Here is a 15,652-nt window from a genome sequence, read left to right as displayed (position 1 = left end):
GACTCTGCTCGCGCGGCCGTCACTGGCTCACAGCTGGGGGTTGTTCCCACGGGACCCTGGCGCGGAGGCGGCGGCCTTGGGGAGCCTGCGGGAGAGGCTGTTGAAGGGGCTTGGAGGCCTGCCCAATCCCTCTCTCAACCCCGCCTTCTCTCCCCCCACCCTTCCCAGGCCTCGGCTGGCACCAGCGGAGACCTAACCGCATCCTCAGGGGCAGCGGGGCAGCGTCCAGCAGCGCGGCGGGAGAGCAGCTGACAGTGGGGATGCGAGGTACCGGCATTAGCCTTGGCCAAGTGGCCCTATAGAGGGAGTAGAGGCCGGGCCTTCAGCGTTTCTCTCATGGGTTCAAGGAAGGTGGCCTCAGAGAAGGGGGAAGGCGAGGGGCGGGCAGGTAGGCTTCTCGGGTAACTACTAGGCATTTATATGTGTGTTTCAGTATCTAAATAGTACTATACATACACGCGCACAGACACACCATTCATTTCGGCTAATGGTTTTTTTTTGAAACTTAATATGTGTAGTAGATAATCCTCCATCAGGGAATCTAAATTTATCTCATTTACAAACAGTTGCATTGTATGATCCTACTACAGTTTATTTAACCATGTCCCGATCAATGTACCTTAGCTTGTTTCCCTTTTGCAGGAGGGAGAGAGCTATTACAAGCAGTGCTATAATGAATGGATTTGTATATATGTTTCATGCACATGTATGAGTATTTCTGTAGGAGAAATTCTTAGGAGAGTAATCTCTTGGTCAAAGTGGATATGCATTTGAATATTGATAGATTGGTTCAAATTGCCTTCCCGAAAGGCTATACCAGTTTACACTCCCCAATGTTGTGTGAGTACCCATTTTTCCACAGTTGTGCCAACATGAATTTGTATCAATCTTTGTAATTTTGTCCAATTTAAAGGGCAAAAAATGGTATGTTATTGTTTCCATTTGCATTTCCCTGATTGCTAGTGAAATTGAACACATTTTTTATTTGTCCAATTACAAGGGTAAGTAGGCAAAATATCAACTCATCCCATTTACAAGCACTAAGCATTTCAGAAATTTAATACTAAAAAAACCCCATTCACAATAGCAAGAAAACGAGTAAAAATACTTAGAAGTAAACTACAAAACTTTATTGAGAAATATAATAAAAGAACGTTTGCATACCTGAGAAGGGATATCATGCTTCTGGATAAGAAGGCTCAATTTTGTAGTGATACCCATTTTTCATGTGTTGATTTATGCAATTTAAGTGATTTCAATAAATAAACCAAGTTTTTTGGAACTTAATATGATTCTAAAGTTCATCCAGAAAAAAAGATGGCTAAGAATAACCAAGAAAATATTTTAAAAGATAAAATGGAGGTATTTGTACTACCAGCTATTAAAATGTATTCAAAAGGAACAATATTTAAATTAGAATGGACAGAACAATGCATTAGAATAGAAAAGCCCACAGGTCGGGCCAGTTTGGATCCCAGGATTTATTGGGGAACATTGTTGGCTAGACGTGGAAAAACTGCCATATTAAAAATATCAAGCACACACTGCCCCCCTCCCCTTGGAAGCTTGAATTTTCCTTTGAGGGCAGACTCCTTTGTTTGGAGAAAAACCACTTTTTTGGATCTTTTGGTTATGCCAAGGTAAAGCCTCGAGAGTTATAATTAGTGACTTTTCACCTAGAAATAATATGAACCTTCAGTTAAAATTAGGATGGATTCAGGTTATCCTGCAGTGCGGCGAAGGAAGGAATCTGGATATGATCGGTCTTAAAAAACATTTTCCGATCTAATGGGCAAAAATGTTATGTCATTGTTTTCGTTTGCATCTGCGTGCTTATTGTGAGACTGCATGTCTTTTATGTGTCAGTCCAGGATAATATGTGATTCCTGGAGACAGGTAATAATGGGGGACCTATTGCTCTCTTCCAGAATGGAGTTTGGCTAATTGGGCTACAGCTCAGCCCGCAAGCGTGAGAATAAACAGGTTGACTTTTTAAAATTTTCCTCAAGCAGTAGACTATAGACACCTAAGATCGGGGGCGGAGGCAGTTTTCAGGACATGGCCGAGATTTGGCGCTGAGCAGTATCATCGCGAGGTTTGGCAGCTAGCTCCGCAGTGGGTCGGAAACCTCGTGGTAGGCGAGATCCCTGCAGGACGGGAGGTTCCTCCCTTCCCCCAAAAAACTCCCAGTCATTTTCAAGAAGCTCCGCCTCTCTCATTTTTTTAGGTCTAGGTCTCGCGAGATCTCGTGTTTCCTAAAGGCGAGGCGCGGGCGGCATCCTCCGATGAATTCGATGGTTTCATATAGACTAAAACGTAATATCGCGATACTCTCAGGTGATTGCTGGTGCTGCGGCGGCAGATTGGCTCCGCCCCTCAGTGCTTTCTGAGGTTATACGTCATTTACTTTTCGCTTAGCGTAGGCAAGAAAGCGGAGCCGTAGCTACTCTGGCTTTGGTGGGAGGAGGGGTCTGAGAAGGGCTGGGCTCAGGCTTTTCCCGTCCGGTAGAGGTTCTCGCGAGATAGCGCGGAAGCGGCCGTGGTTCGGCTACGGACTGCAGCAACGGTGGAGGCGGCGGCAACGGCCTTGGCTCCTGCTGCTCTTAGCGGGTGACTACTCGCGGGAGCAGGGTTACGTCCTTCTGGGATCCGTTCGCGGTGGCGGAGGTAGCTTGGGGGTCGGTTGGGGGGGCGGCAGTGACTAGGGTCGGTCCGCCTGCTGTTAAGATGGCGGCGGAAGCTGGTGTCTGTCCGACCAGGACCCAAAGACTGAGGTGTTAGCTGTCCGCTGTTGTGACGCTTCTGAGGTACTTGGCGTTAAGGAGGTGATGGTTGGCAAAACGCTGAGGTATGGATGAAGCGAACCTGAGGCGAAGACCACCCGGTCTCTAGTCGCTTGAGGCTACACCATTTATCGGGCCTCAGCGGCCTGTAGGCCCGCCTTTGCCTCACACCAGTCGTTCAACGCCTCGGTTGTCGCGCCACAGTGGGCGGTTGGAGAAGGGTCGGGGGCGGGAGTCCCAGACTTCGTTGGGCAGTGGGGTTGTGGGTTAATACTGGGCGGTAGGAGAGAGGAGACCAACCTACGACGACCGGTTCCCTCCCCCTTTTTGTGGGCCCGCCTCCTTTCTCCGCCTTGCGGAGGCCCAAATGAATCCCCTAGTTTTTCTCGAGGTGGACTCCACTTCCCCTACTCCCGTGGTCTTTGAACTAATGTTTAGAGGTCAAGCTTTGGTGACTCTGACGTCCCATTCTGTTGTCCCGTTGACTCTTCACATCTACACGAGTATTTGAGGCTTGTGTTAAAGAGAAGGGTCAGAGTTTTTCCCTGTCACCCCCTCCCCAGTCCTACCAAGGAAGAGCTTCTTAGCCCAAGTCCCCTAGCCCATCCCGTCTCCCTCTTCCATTGGTTCTATTGACGCAAGTTTGACTAGAGCCTTTTCCGTTCCTTGCATTTACTCCCATCTTTATGGATGGAGCCAGAGTAGTTTTATGTTTCCTCAGGTCTTCACGCCTGTATGACCCTGGTCAGAGCCCAGGCTACTGATTTCTCCAACTCTGCATGCTGCTCCACCACTCTTAAGCGGAACAGTGAATGGGTTGGTGGTTGGATGATTGAAGTCTTCATGACCTCTTTTCGGGGCTGGTAGCCTTCCCTTCCTCATACCCCCCCCCCAAAATACCCTAAAAGAAGGCTGTAGAGGACTTTATCCTCTAGTAAACCAACTTTTTGTCCTCTGTCTCCTGCTATCCCTGTGCAAACTCGGGAACCGCCCCTTTTCCCTTTCTTGCTCTGAGTTCCTGTGGCCTCCTGGTCTGTGGACATCTGCTTTTGCTGCTAACCACCTCTGACATGCTTCTCACTTCTAAATCCTTCCCCCACCCCCATGCTCTCTTTGCAGGAGCTAAATCCCCTAGAGAGAAGATACCCTCCTGTCAGTCTCCACTACATTCCCACACTCCCCCATATGCTAGAAAATAAAATCGCTTTGATAGATCATCTCCTGCTCCTCAATCGTTGATTGCCCTGTTATTTTTCCCTTCCCCTCTCCCCCGTTCCACAATTACTATAGACAGTTCCCTATCATTTGTTTCCTGTTTAGATTACATGTTCAGTATTGTTTTCTCTTGGTTCCAGTGTTGTGTAGATTGAGGAGACACCAACATCCACCAGTCAAGGGAGGCACCCTGGTGTGGTGGAAATACTGTGTACTTTGTGTTCACATCAGAACTTTGTGACCTTGGGCAGATTACTTCAATTTCTCGTTTTTTTTCTTTTGTATAAAGGCGATAGTAGCACTTAACAGTTGCTAGAATTAAACAATCTGTAAAGTGCCTGGCTTATGGTAGGCACACAGTAAATTGTGGTTACTTTTTCTTGGTGTAAGAGTATGTTGGCAGATGCATCTTGTCATATGGTAGTTTTATGACCTGGCAAAGAGTAAGAGATATTTTGTTCCTTTAACTGTACATTTTTAATATATTTCTAGGCCAGACCTATCATTTTTGTATTTGTTTTCTCCTCATAGGCCAAACTTTATTTCCAGTGGTTCATGATGTTTGAATGTGATTCTCACCTGTGTTAACCTTATACTAGTTTAGGAATTTTAGTACAAAATCATTATCTTGGAATGACCACCAGCCATAATGTTCCTGTCAAGAACCACACCCAGGTGTTTGGCCTTTTGGAAGGGGTGCCTCATCCCTTGCCTACTCCCTCCACTCCTTCAAGTGCAGTCTGTCCTGTCATTCACTCTCCAAAAGATGAAATTTTGGTACTGTACTTATCACAGTAATAAAGGGAACTTCTGCTAGCTTGTTTTCAAGTGTTCATAATGTTTTTCCCCTACTTCTTTGGTCCCTCAGATCAGTGTGGGGGTCTTCGTTTAGCCTTACCTGAGCAGGATAATTCCTATCTGAGAGAGTTTAGAAAGGCTTTTTGGGATAACAGGCTGCTTTTCCAAAATGAATTACTGCCAGTTCTTTAAATACTACCTCTTGTGGTTTTTGCCATTTTATGTTTTCCAAAATTCTTACTGAATGGAAGTGACTGTTTTCAGTTTGGAAGCAGTTTTCCTTACTGTTAATATTTTGATTAGATCAATGTTAAAATGAGTTTTTTTCTAATCACTGTGGCTGGATGGTGGGGTTTGAAATAGGAATATGATGGCGAAGAGTTTACTTAGGATTAAAAATTTACTGTGGGTAACCATCCTGTAATTAACTATATGTGGACAGTAATGTCAGCTTTTTGGGGTTTGCTTTATTTAATTTGAAGTACTTTGAGGGGAATAGAATTTTCCCTTTTTCATCAGAGGACAGGACATCACTTTCTGTTTTGAGATTTTGCCTTGGTGTTCGTTACAGTGGGTCAGGCAGTGGTCAGAAATTAAAGCTCCATTTGAGTCTTATCATTCAGATCTAGAATAAATCTGGGAATGATAATATAGGTGTGACTAAAAGGTTTAATGTATTCTAGGAAGATCTCTGAGAAGAGAGGAAGAAGTGGCAGTACCAGTTAAAAACTTAGTCTAAGGTTCAGTGGCAAAGTTCAACCTGCGTTTCCTGGGTGTTTTTCATTTGTTTCCTAATATGGCCAAAAAGCATGTATGAAGGTGAAAACTTTTTTGTGTGCAATTTTTTTCATAAGAAATAATAAATTTAACATTGCCTTAGTGTCAGTTTACAGTGAGGATATCAGACTGTCTATAAAGTAATCACTATCCTCTGTAATTTCATTTAGGTTGGGAACTGAGTTGAGTGTTCAGGGGTGTTATTATTAGGTGTTCATATTAGAAGAATTGTTTTAGCTGTTGGTTCTGAGTTCTTATTACTCAAAGCAGGTCCCCAAAATGCAAATATGTGAGGGCTATTGCTTAAGAAATAATAACTGTGATTATGTTTGAACATTGATTATAATGGTTCACTACCCCACACCCTAATAAATTTGTGTTCCTCCTCAATCGTTTTTTTTTTAGGCCCTCCAATAGTCTGACCTGAGTGGGTTAGCGCTCCAGAGGAACCAGCAGACCAACTTGGTCAGGAAGGTTCAGGAAGCAGTTCAAGCAGTGTTGGAATTTCCCACCAGGATGAGTATGATTGGCAGTGATTTTAGGTTAGTTTTTATAGATCTCTGTGGGTAGTATTTGTATTTTACTTCCTGGAATGGAGATGGAGGGGGGCTGTATGTATTTCCATTCTGTAATTGAGCTACTTTTGGTTTCTTCCATTGTCTGATCTGATGTGGCACTGCTGCTTCTTGCATTTAAGTGGAGCTCATTACTGAATTAAACCGTTCAAATGAATTCTCTGTATGATTTTTAAGATCGCCCTAAGCATGATTCAAAAAATAAAATTATAAGATTTTATGCCTAACCAATTCTTTTTTAAAAGAGTTATGAAAAATTTCAAACATACAAAAATTGGATAGTATAATGATCCTCCTGTGTACCCATCACCAGCATTGTTCTCAACTTGAGGCCATTTTATTTCATCTATACTTCTGCCCACTGCCCCTTCCCTGATTATTTTGAAGTAAACCTGCTGTTTACTTCATTTGCAAATATTTGCATCTCTAAAAGGTAAAGTCTCTTGAAACATAACCTCAGGACTGTTACAACAAGTGCAAAAAATTAAGTGATTTTTTTTGAAAGTACCAAATATGAAACTAATGTTCAAATTTTAGTTTGTTTGAATCAGGACCTACTGAAGTCCATTTATCACAAAGGAAGGTTGATATATCTTTTAAATATATTTTAATCTTCAGATTCCCTCCCTTTTGTCTTTTTTTCCTCATTTATTTGTTTAAGGTTTCCTATGGCGTTTCCCCTGCATTTGGTGACTGCATTCCAGTAGCGGTATCTAACCCATTCTTGCTAAGTTAAAGACCTTGGAGGACACCCCCCCCCATTATAATGGAACAATGGCAGTAATCTCTAGCGCAGTTGGAGTTGATACTACTGGCATAGGTACTCTCCCAAAATAACTACTCATGGATTCCCTTTTCTGTGGCAGAGTGATTTAATGATACCTGACTTCAGTTCAGTGTCTTGGCCCTACTTACTGCTCCACGTGAAAAGCGAGCCTCCTTTTGGAAGCTGATATTTCCTAGATAATTACCTGATTGTGCCTGTAGGGTTTTTCATCATGGTTTCAATTTTCTTGGGTGGTTTAGTTATTTTCTATCTTAATAATGTTTTTTTTTTATTTTTGATGTTGCTATCTTAGCTGCTCTGACCCATAACTACTAAGCTATTAAGACTTAGTGATGAGTTCCTTTGGCTGTGATACAGTTTTTGCAATGGCAATACTAAACAATTTTTGAGAGCTTCCACTTAGATTCTGATTTTTAGCTATACACACAACCATATTTTCCTGTTGTTATTTTTGTTTTATTTCTTCTGGAAATGATGTTCCCCTGTATAAAGTTCTTTAAACCATTCATTCCATTTCCTTATGCAGCATTTGCCATCCTGGGATCTACTGTATGTTCCTTCCATGGTCAGAACCCTGAGAATAGGAGTTGGACACGTAGGGTTCAGCCAGCCTTCAACTTAAGCACAAATGGGGGCAGAGCAAAGCTACTTGTGCTTATCTTTAAAATGAGAGTGGTTCCAAGCTGAAGGGGCAGAAAGGGTAGAGGACATGAATAAAAGTTTTTGAAGTATTTAGATGAAATACAATTGTGAATCACCAGTGCTGTGGATCATGAATTCAGGCTTTTCAGTTCTTGGTGTTCATTAATGGAGAAATCAGATCAGTAGTTCAAAATTGACCAAGTATCAAAGAAGTGATTTCTGGGGAATTGCAGTGAAGTCCATTTGTTCAACAACAAAATTTGAGCACATTGGATAAATATAGTAAGTAGATACTTTACCCTGTCCCAGGTTTTCTGTAGTTAAGAAGTTTGAACCATGTCACTTAAACTTCTAATCTTTGTTTATGAAACTGGAATAACTATAGATTTTGGAGACAGAGCTTTACACACAGTAGGCATTTCAATTTGTTGTTTCCAGAGTTCTTATAGCTACAAGTTTACAATGGAAATGCTGTTTCTTTCTTTTGTTGTGTTTTTTCACTCATGGGTTCAAAGTATTATTGAAATGCCAGTCTTGGTTACTTTGAAAATGTTTGCTCTTCACAGTTCATGTTACCTTTCCTGCAGTTAGAGTAAGTTGTTAAAATCTATGTGTAGCTGTAACCATATTAGGCTGCTTTACAATGACCTCACCATCTATATAAGATTGATAGTCACAAGCGCTTGGATTCTGGGTGTTTCACTGTATTGTTCCCTGACTTGTTTCCTCAATGAGTGGTTACCAGATACTTATATTCTCAATGTCAGGGATAATTCAGCTCAGAAGATCCTGGAAGCCCTCTCATTTGATGTGTCATAGGGGTTGAGTTGCTAAAACTTGATGTACTTGTTGACCAGCTTGGTCTTATGGTTACAGAAATGCTTTTAGATAGTGAAGGAGTGGCTCCCCATGAGTAAAATTACTTTAGGTTTTTGTTGGGGCTGTTGACCTGAGCATTTTCAAATTTTAGTTCCCTTAAAAAGTTTTTAATCATTTGGCTTTAAAAATTGTAGTGGTGACATGGATTGATCCCAGAATGTGATTTTACAGAAAGTTGGAATTTGTTTTAACTTCTTAAGAATGTATCATTAAGTGGAAATTCATACTGTGGATCAGTTCAGTCTGGATTGCTGGTTGGACTAGATATATGTGAAAATTTCTTTTCAACCTGAGATTCTGATTGTATAATATTAGAATGGTGAACGAAAGTGGTTTTTCCTTTTCAGTAATCTTTTAGTGACTAAAAGGGAGTAGGAGTAGGGAGATAAAGATTATTCCAGAATGATCTTTTAGTATAATCATTTAGGTTTTAAAGATTGGTAATTGTGAACATGATGCCATGAATTTATGTGCTATCTTAGCATAACCCAAGTTTTAAGTCCTTATAACTAGATAGCAGAGATACTTGCTCTGGAAATCCTTTGGTATATTGTGTTTTGTGGCCACTACGTTTTGGAAGATTGCTTTTAATGATTATGTTATTTACTGCAATTATTTTCTTATTTGCCTGTTTTTATAGTGAGGCATCTTTCTGCTGGTCTTCGCTTTTTATTCTTCCACTACTTATTCTTCACTATTACTGCATTCTGCCAATTGACTTCTTATAGGTAGAAAGACAAGCACAGTGATTTAGAACATGGACACTGGAGCCAGAGTCCCTGAGTTCAAGTTCTGATTCCATTTCTTACCAGCTGTGTCATCTTGAGTAAATTATTTAACCTCTGTGCCACAGTTCTTAATATGTAAAATGGTAATAATAATTTTACCTACCTCATGGGGTGTTGGAGAAGTTGAACTGAATTAATGCATGTGAAGTGCTTAGAACAGTCATTCTGAAACTTAGGGAACATCGGAATCATTAGAGGGCTTGCTAAAACACAGATTGCTGGGTTTCACCCCCAGGGTTTCTGATTCTGTAGGCCTGGGAGGGGCCTGAGAATTTGCATTTTCAGCAAGTTCCCAGGAGATGCTAATGTTGATGGTCAGGGAACCATTGGAATTAGAACAATGCTTGGCACAAAATGTTAACTTTTTTTTCTGGAGTACTTATTCAGACCTGAGTAAAACGCTCTTCAGTGATGTTTAGTAGACATCTTCTGCCTTTAGGTAGAAGTGGTTTTGAAATCCCTTGTTGCAGTGGTTCTCAAAATGTGGTCCACAGGTCAGCATCAGCAATATAACCTGGGAATTTGTCAGAAATGCAGATTCTTGGGATCTTCCCCATTCTTTATTTTTAAGTGTGTCTTGGCTTAATGGGGTTGTCTTAGACTTTTAAAACAGCTTTATTGCAATATAATTCATGTACCATACAGTTTGCCCATTTAAATGTACACTGGATTTTCATAGTTATACAGCTGTTAACCACATCAATTTTAGAACGTTTTCATCATCCCTAAAGGAAACCCACTACCCATTAGTAGTCATTCCCTTTCTCTCTCCCAACCACCCAGTGCTTGGCAACCACCAATCTACTTTATGTCTCTCTAGATTTGCCTATTCTGGGCATTTCATACAAATGGAATCATACCATACATAAGCAGTTTTAAATGTGATTAAAATATTCCATTGTTACTGTAAGAAATAGAATACAGATATGTAAATCCACCCAAAAACAAACTTACAGTTTAATAAATTATTTCAAGGCAAACACTTTTGAAACCACCACTCAAGTCAAGAAATAGAACTTTGCCTGTCACCTTAGAAGTCCTTCCGTGTGCACATCCCAATTACAGCACCCTCCCTCCCTCTAGAAAGTATCTGCTTTTCTGACTTTATAGTAATCACTTCTTTGCACTCTGTTAAGGTTTTATCATCCAAGTATGCATCCCTGGACAGTATAGTTTACATTGTCCATTTTTAAAATCTTGATTTGTCATTTAAATATCTATAGCTTCCCATTCTTCCTTCTCTTTTCCTCATACTATATCTGTTGAAGGACTTGGACCTTTTGACCTGTAGCATATCCCAGAGACTGAATTTTGCTGATTGTATACTCAGTACAGTTAAACATGTTTCTTTATCCTCTGCATTTCTGGCAGTAAACAGCTGTATCCAGAGGCTTTATAAATTCAGGTTCATTCCCTCTGGCAAGAATATTGGCCATGGTGTGTTTGTTTACAACATTCACTAAGTTGTAATGATGTCTTGGATTTTTAATTTTTTTGGTTGGTAACAGCTATTGCTGCCCAGAGCTTAGATCCATTAATTCATTGGGAGTGTCAGAATGGTGGTGTTCTATCATTTTGTTTTCATATATTAGCTGGAATGATTTTATAAGGCTACTCAGTGATATAGTTTATATAAGAAGGCCTGGATGAATGCTCAGTTTTTACTTTTTTTCCCTTGCCACTCACTAGTTCTGTCACTTTGCTCAAGTTATCTGATGAGCTACATCATCTGGGGAAAATAACTTTATTCCTGGGTTTGTTGGGATTAAATGAAAAATGTGTTAGTGTACTCTGTGTGGTCAGAAGATGGTAATTTCTTTGACATATTATTTCACTTGCCCCCCCCCCCTCCAGTAGCTGAGATGAGCAGTCTAGTGGTGAAGTGATGACTAGTTAGCAAAGCCTGTTGGGATCCTTCAGGTCTGTATTGAGGAGGAATGGTGTTTGTTCCTTGGACATTTTGGGGCTAAGATTCTGGCCAGTGATAACTGAATGTTCTACCACAGTTTTTTACTTCGCCGCACCTGAGGAGGCACATTCATACCCTCTGAAGGTGATGCTGGGGTTCTTGTTCACGAAGCCGAAGAATGAGCTGAATTCACAAACACTCAAGGTAGGAGAGCAAGGTACAGGCTTTTATTTAAAAGTAAAGTGAGAGAATAGAGCTCCTGGCTCACGCCAGGAGGGGCAAGAGAGCCTATAGTGGTGCGTTGTCTAGGGGGTTTTATAGGCAGTTGAGGATTTTTCGAGAACATCAAAAAAAGGCTTAGGGGTATGGACTTGTACCACTTGCCCTGTCCTCAAGGTGGGTTGGGTCGTAGTCTGATTGCTAGGACTGACAGCAGATCACGGGTTATGCTGATACCCTTGCAGAACACTCAAACATTCCAGGCCAAGTTGCTCCTGGCTTTTTGACCTTTAACTCATCTCACTGAAGATGTTTATATCTTTACCCTAGAGAATTAGTGTGACCTTGACTTTGCATAATGCTTGACAGAGTTTCAGTGGGGACTTCTTTGCCCATTGTTACATTGCTCTGACTGTAAACATTCCGCCCTGCTTCCCCCCCCACCCCAGGCCCTCACCCTACTCTGACTACACCCACGGTCCCTGTCTGAAAGGGTCTTACCCAGTTCTGTGGTGATGTGTATGTAATACATTGGTTGCCTTGATCTGCCCCTATCCACATAGCCCCCTACTGTTCAAGTTTGTTCTGTTGAAGGTTCTGTTGCAACCTTAGTAACCCATAATGAGCCTCTCTAATAGTCATCAGTATCACCATTATTAATGTACTTGAGTAGCACCAAATAACCAAATATAGGTTAGAAAGGAGGTGTTACCCCTTTTAACATCTATATTATCTGAAATACAGTGCCTGACACATATAGTAAGTGCTCAATAAATTGGAAACCATTTTTCAAAATTAATATTATATCTCCTTTTCCCCCTCTCACATCTATCTTACCTCTCTCCATTCAGTTCAACAAACATTTACTGTTTCTAAGTATAGGGAGCTAGGGACATAAAATGAATGAGAGTTGGTCTCTGCCCTTGAAACTCACAGTCCAGTTAAGGACTGTGTGAAATCATGTTTAAAGTTCCTAAGCCTTTTTCTTTGTGTTATCTTTTCTTCCTGTACTTTAACCATGCATGATATAACCTCTCTATTGTTTCTTAAAGCTCTCCTTAGCTTTATATCCCTCCCCAGCCCTTGAGACTGCTGATACATGATAAAGCCTGCAGTTGTCTTCTGTGAATGCAGGGTAATACCAAGAAAAACCTTTAAGCCAAGATTGGCTTTCTAAATGGCACATGTGGTTGATACTACAGTATCAGTTTATGGCTTTCAGCTGGACCTACAGCTTCTGTCCCATTTTGTTTACTATCTTCCTTCTTGCTTTCTCCCTTTCCCCTCCTTCTCCTTTACCATTTCTCAGGATGTTTGCTACAGAAAGACAGAGGCTCCTATATCCAATTAGTGGTCTATCAAGTATTTAAAGAGACAGCTGTGTTTCATATAAAGTAGGATTTGAGTGGGCCTAGGGTTTATTGCTAAATTTTCATTCTCATCTACAAAGTGGTAATTAAAAAGCCTACTTCATAGTTTGCTGGGCCCCTTAAAGTAGATGATGTGTTTTAAAATGTTTAAAATGTAGAGAACCCTACAAAGATAAGGCCATTATAATTTATGTAAAATAAATACTTAACTGGTAAAATACTAGTTGTTAAATACCTAACAAGTAACTATGTCACTTGGGGCAAATTTATCACTGAGCCAATTTCCTCATCCTTTAAATGGGGATGGTGTTATCTTAATCACTCAGCAAATATATGGGGGCATACTCAGTACTGCCCAATACTGGGAATACAAAGATAAGCAACTGGAGAACAAAGGGGCAGCATGGTATACTAGGGAGGGAGACTTGTATAAATCACACTCAAAGGCATCAGTACAATAACAGGAAGTGAACAGAATGTGCTATTGCTGTTTACAGGAGGGCATCAGAATGTCACACAGAATTTCATTAGGGTTAAACAAGATACATGAAAAGTACATCATCAACTCAAAAAATGCTATACAAATGAAGTTAGTTTTATATACCCCAAATGAATCAATAGTCTTGACCATTATTTCATTTTCCTCATAAGACTTGTACTTAAGATGTGTTTATTTTTTTGAGCCAGATTTTATGAGCTCCTTAAGGGTGTTACGTATTCCTATATTAGACTAGTAGTACCCTGAAAGTAATACTTAATCTAGAAGGACCTTTTTTTGACCCACGTTATCATTGTTTTCTAGTTTTTATTACTAAATTAATTTAGGAAAAAAACTGGAAAATGTGTTTTATTGTGGGAAAAGAAATATTTAGTCACCATTAACATTTTGTCTGGTGTGTTCCCATCTTAATGATAACAGTAATATTTTAAAAATAAGTCCAGTAGAAATTAAGGGACAGGCTTTTCACAAATAGGAACTGAAAATTTAAAATGTCGAAGATACTCAAACTAAACATCAAAAATGCATATTGAAATGAGATGTTTTTAACCACTAGATTGGCAAAAGATAATTTGGTAATATCTACTCATGGCAAAGATACAGTGAAGAGTCTAGTCTTACAATATTGCCCACAACTGGTATAAATTAATAGCGCTATTTTGGAGATAATTTTGGCAAGTTGCATAATAGTATGTACTATATGATGGTGTGTATTTCTGTAAAATACTAGGATAGACTGGTACATTTATATAGAACTGGTCAAAAGGAACATAAGTATTGTGATAGTCACATTTCTGTTTCTGAGAAACTTAAAATATACTGAAAAAATAAAGAGAATAATACAACAAAACCCCATTCTCTACCCACCCTCCTCCCAAATGTATGATTTTTTAACATTTATTTTTGCCTCACGTCTTTTAGGGGGTAGGTAATATAAGTAAAGGGAAAATGCTTTTTAATTATACTTTAACTTAGCCCCCCGCATCAATAGCATGAATTGCTTGAATTTATATACTGTAAGAATGGTAAAAGTTACTCATGTAAGTAGAAATGCAAGAACTGTGATGGCCACACAGCAGTGTTAATTACTTGTGTACTATTAAGATTGTGTACTACTATAGAGCTTACAAAATCTCTCATTTAATAAGAGTGCTTTGGGAATTGGGAATAGGACTTTATTTGGTTGATTATTTTATTGAAATTCTTATTTGAAAACACTTACCTGACTTTATTTTTAAGTATTATTCCTCATAATTATATAAGTATACATGGCTTATTGTTGAAAAATGCACAGAAATCTGAAATCCTACCATTCAGAGATAAATACTGTTAACATGTAGGTACACAGTGTATTTTTCTTCCAGGTCTTATCTTTATGCCTGTATAGCATAACCATTTTTTTCCCCCAAAATACTCCTGAAAAATTTAATTCATTACCTTCCTTCCAACTTTTTATTATGAAAATTGTCAAACATAAAAATGCTGAAGGAGTCAACACCCAGGAGGTGGAGCCCAGATGGCAGTGTGTGTAGGGCAGTGGAAATCTCCTCCCAAAACCATATATATTTTTGAAAATACAACAAATACAACTATTCTTAAAAGAGAGACCAGAATATTCAGGACAACAGCCAGGCTACATCTAGATCTGTGAGAACCCAGCACATCATGAATTGGGTAAGATACAAGCTGTGGCCCAGTGGGCCCCGAGTGCCACCCCTACCCCTACTCCCCAGTGGGAGCAGTGGAGTCAGAGCGGGGAGTGAAAGGGAGCCCAGGATGGCTAAATACCCAGCCCTAGTTATCCGCACCAGGAGTGTAGACACACAGTGCGTGGTGTGCTGGATACTAGGGAAACTGAACAGTAAAAGCTGCGAGCAGGTTCCCACAGCCAGTGCCCCTGGCACAAAAGAAAAGCGAGTGCTTTTTGAAAGTCTTAAAGGGACAGGAGCCTCACAGCTGGATGGAAGCGTCCCGGGACACTCAGCCCAGCAGCTGGGAATCCAGGGAATTCTAGGCACCCTAACACCCAGGGCTGCAGCGTGACTCAGACCCCTCATGGTGATAAACAGCCTCCCGCCTGTTCCCCCCTGGCACGAACACACCCATAGCAGCTGAGCAGAGCTTCCTCCGCAGCTGCCGGAGCAAGAATCACAGAAACCGTCTGCATGCAGCTGCCCAGCAAAGCAGCTATGGGTCACCATTCCTGCAGGAGAGGAATGAGGAGCAAGCGGGAAGGGACTTTCTTCTCCCAGCTGACACATGTTCCAACTGCCCATGACGACCTCTTATCGCCATGAAAAGGCAGAAGAATTTGATCCAGACCAGAATCACACAGACATCCTTCCCTGAGAGGGAACCTGGGGAGATAGACTTAACCAATCTTCCTGAAAAATAATTCAAAATAAAGGTAA

General features: G+C 40.7%; 1 protein-coding gene across 16 annotated transcripts in view; it reads left to right on the top strand.

The window, feature by feature from the left end:
• HUWE1 (HECT, UBA and WWE domain containing E3 ubiquitin protein ligase 1) overlaps window positions 1-15,652 on the top strand; it is a 200,872-nt gene that overhangs the window by 133 nt on the left and 185,087 nt on the right. For 11 of the 16 annotated variants that reach the window (XM_017666009.3, XM_017666002.3, XM_073227663.1 and 8 more), the window contains exons 1-2: window positions 2,408-2,667; window positions 5,979-6,115. The gene's annotated coding sequence lies outside the window, so the exon portion shown is untranslated. Of the gene's footprint in view, window positions 1-168; window positions 268-2,247; window positions 2,338-2,407; window positions 2,668-5,978; window positions 6,116-15,652 lie in introns of those variants that run through there. The other 5 variants (XM_073227656.1, XM_073227658.1, XM_073227657.1 and 2 more) reach the window with 5 other exon arrangements.

The sequence above is a fragment of the Manis javanica genome, chromosome X, assembly GCF_040802235.1.
Source record: "Manis javanica isolate MJ-LG chromosome X, MJ_LKY, whole genome shotgun sequence".
Lineage (NCBI taxonomy): Eukaryota > Metazoa > Chordata > Mammalia > Pholidota > Manidae > Manis > Manis javanica.
This window is presented reverse-complemented; position numbering and strand designations above follow the sequence as displayed.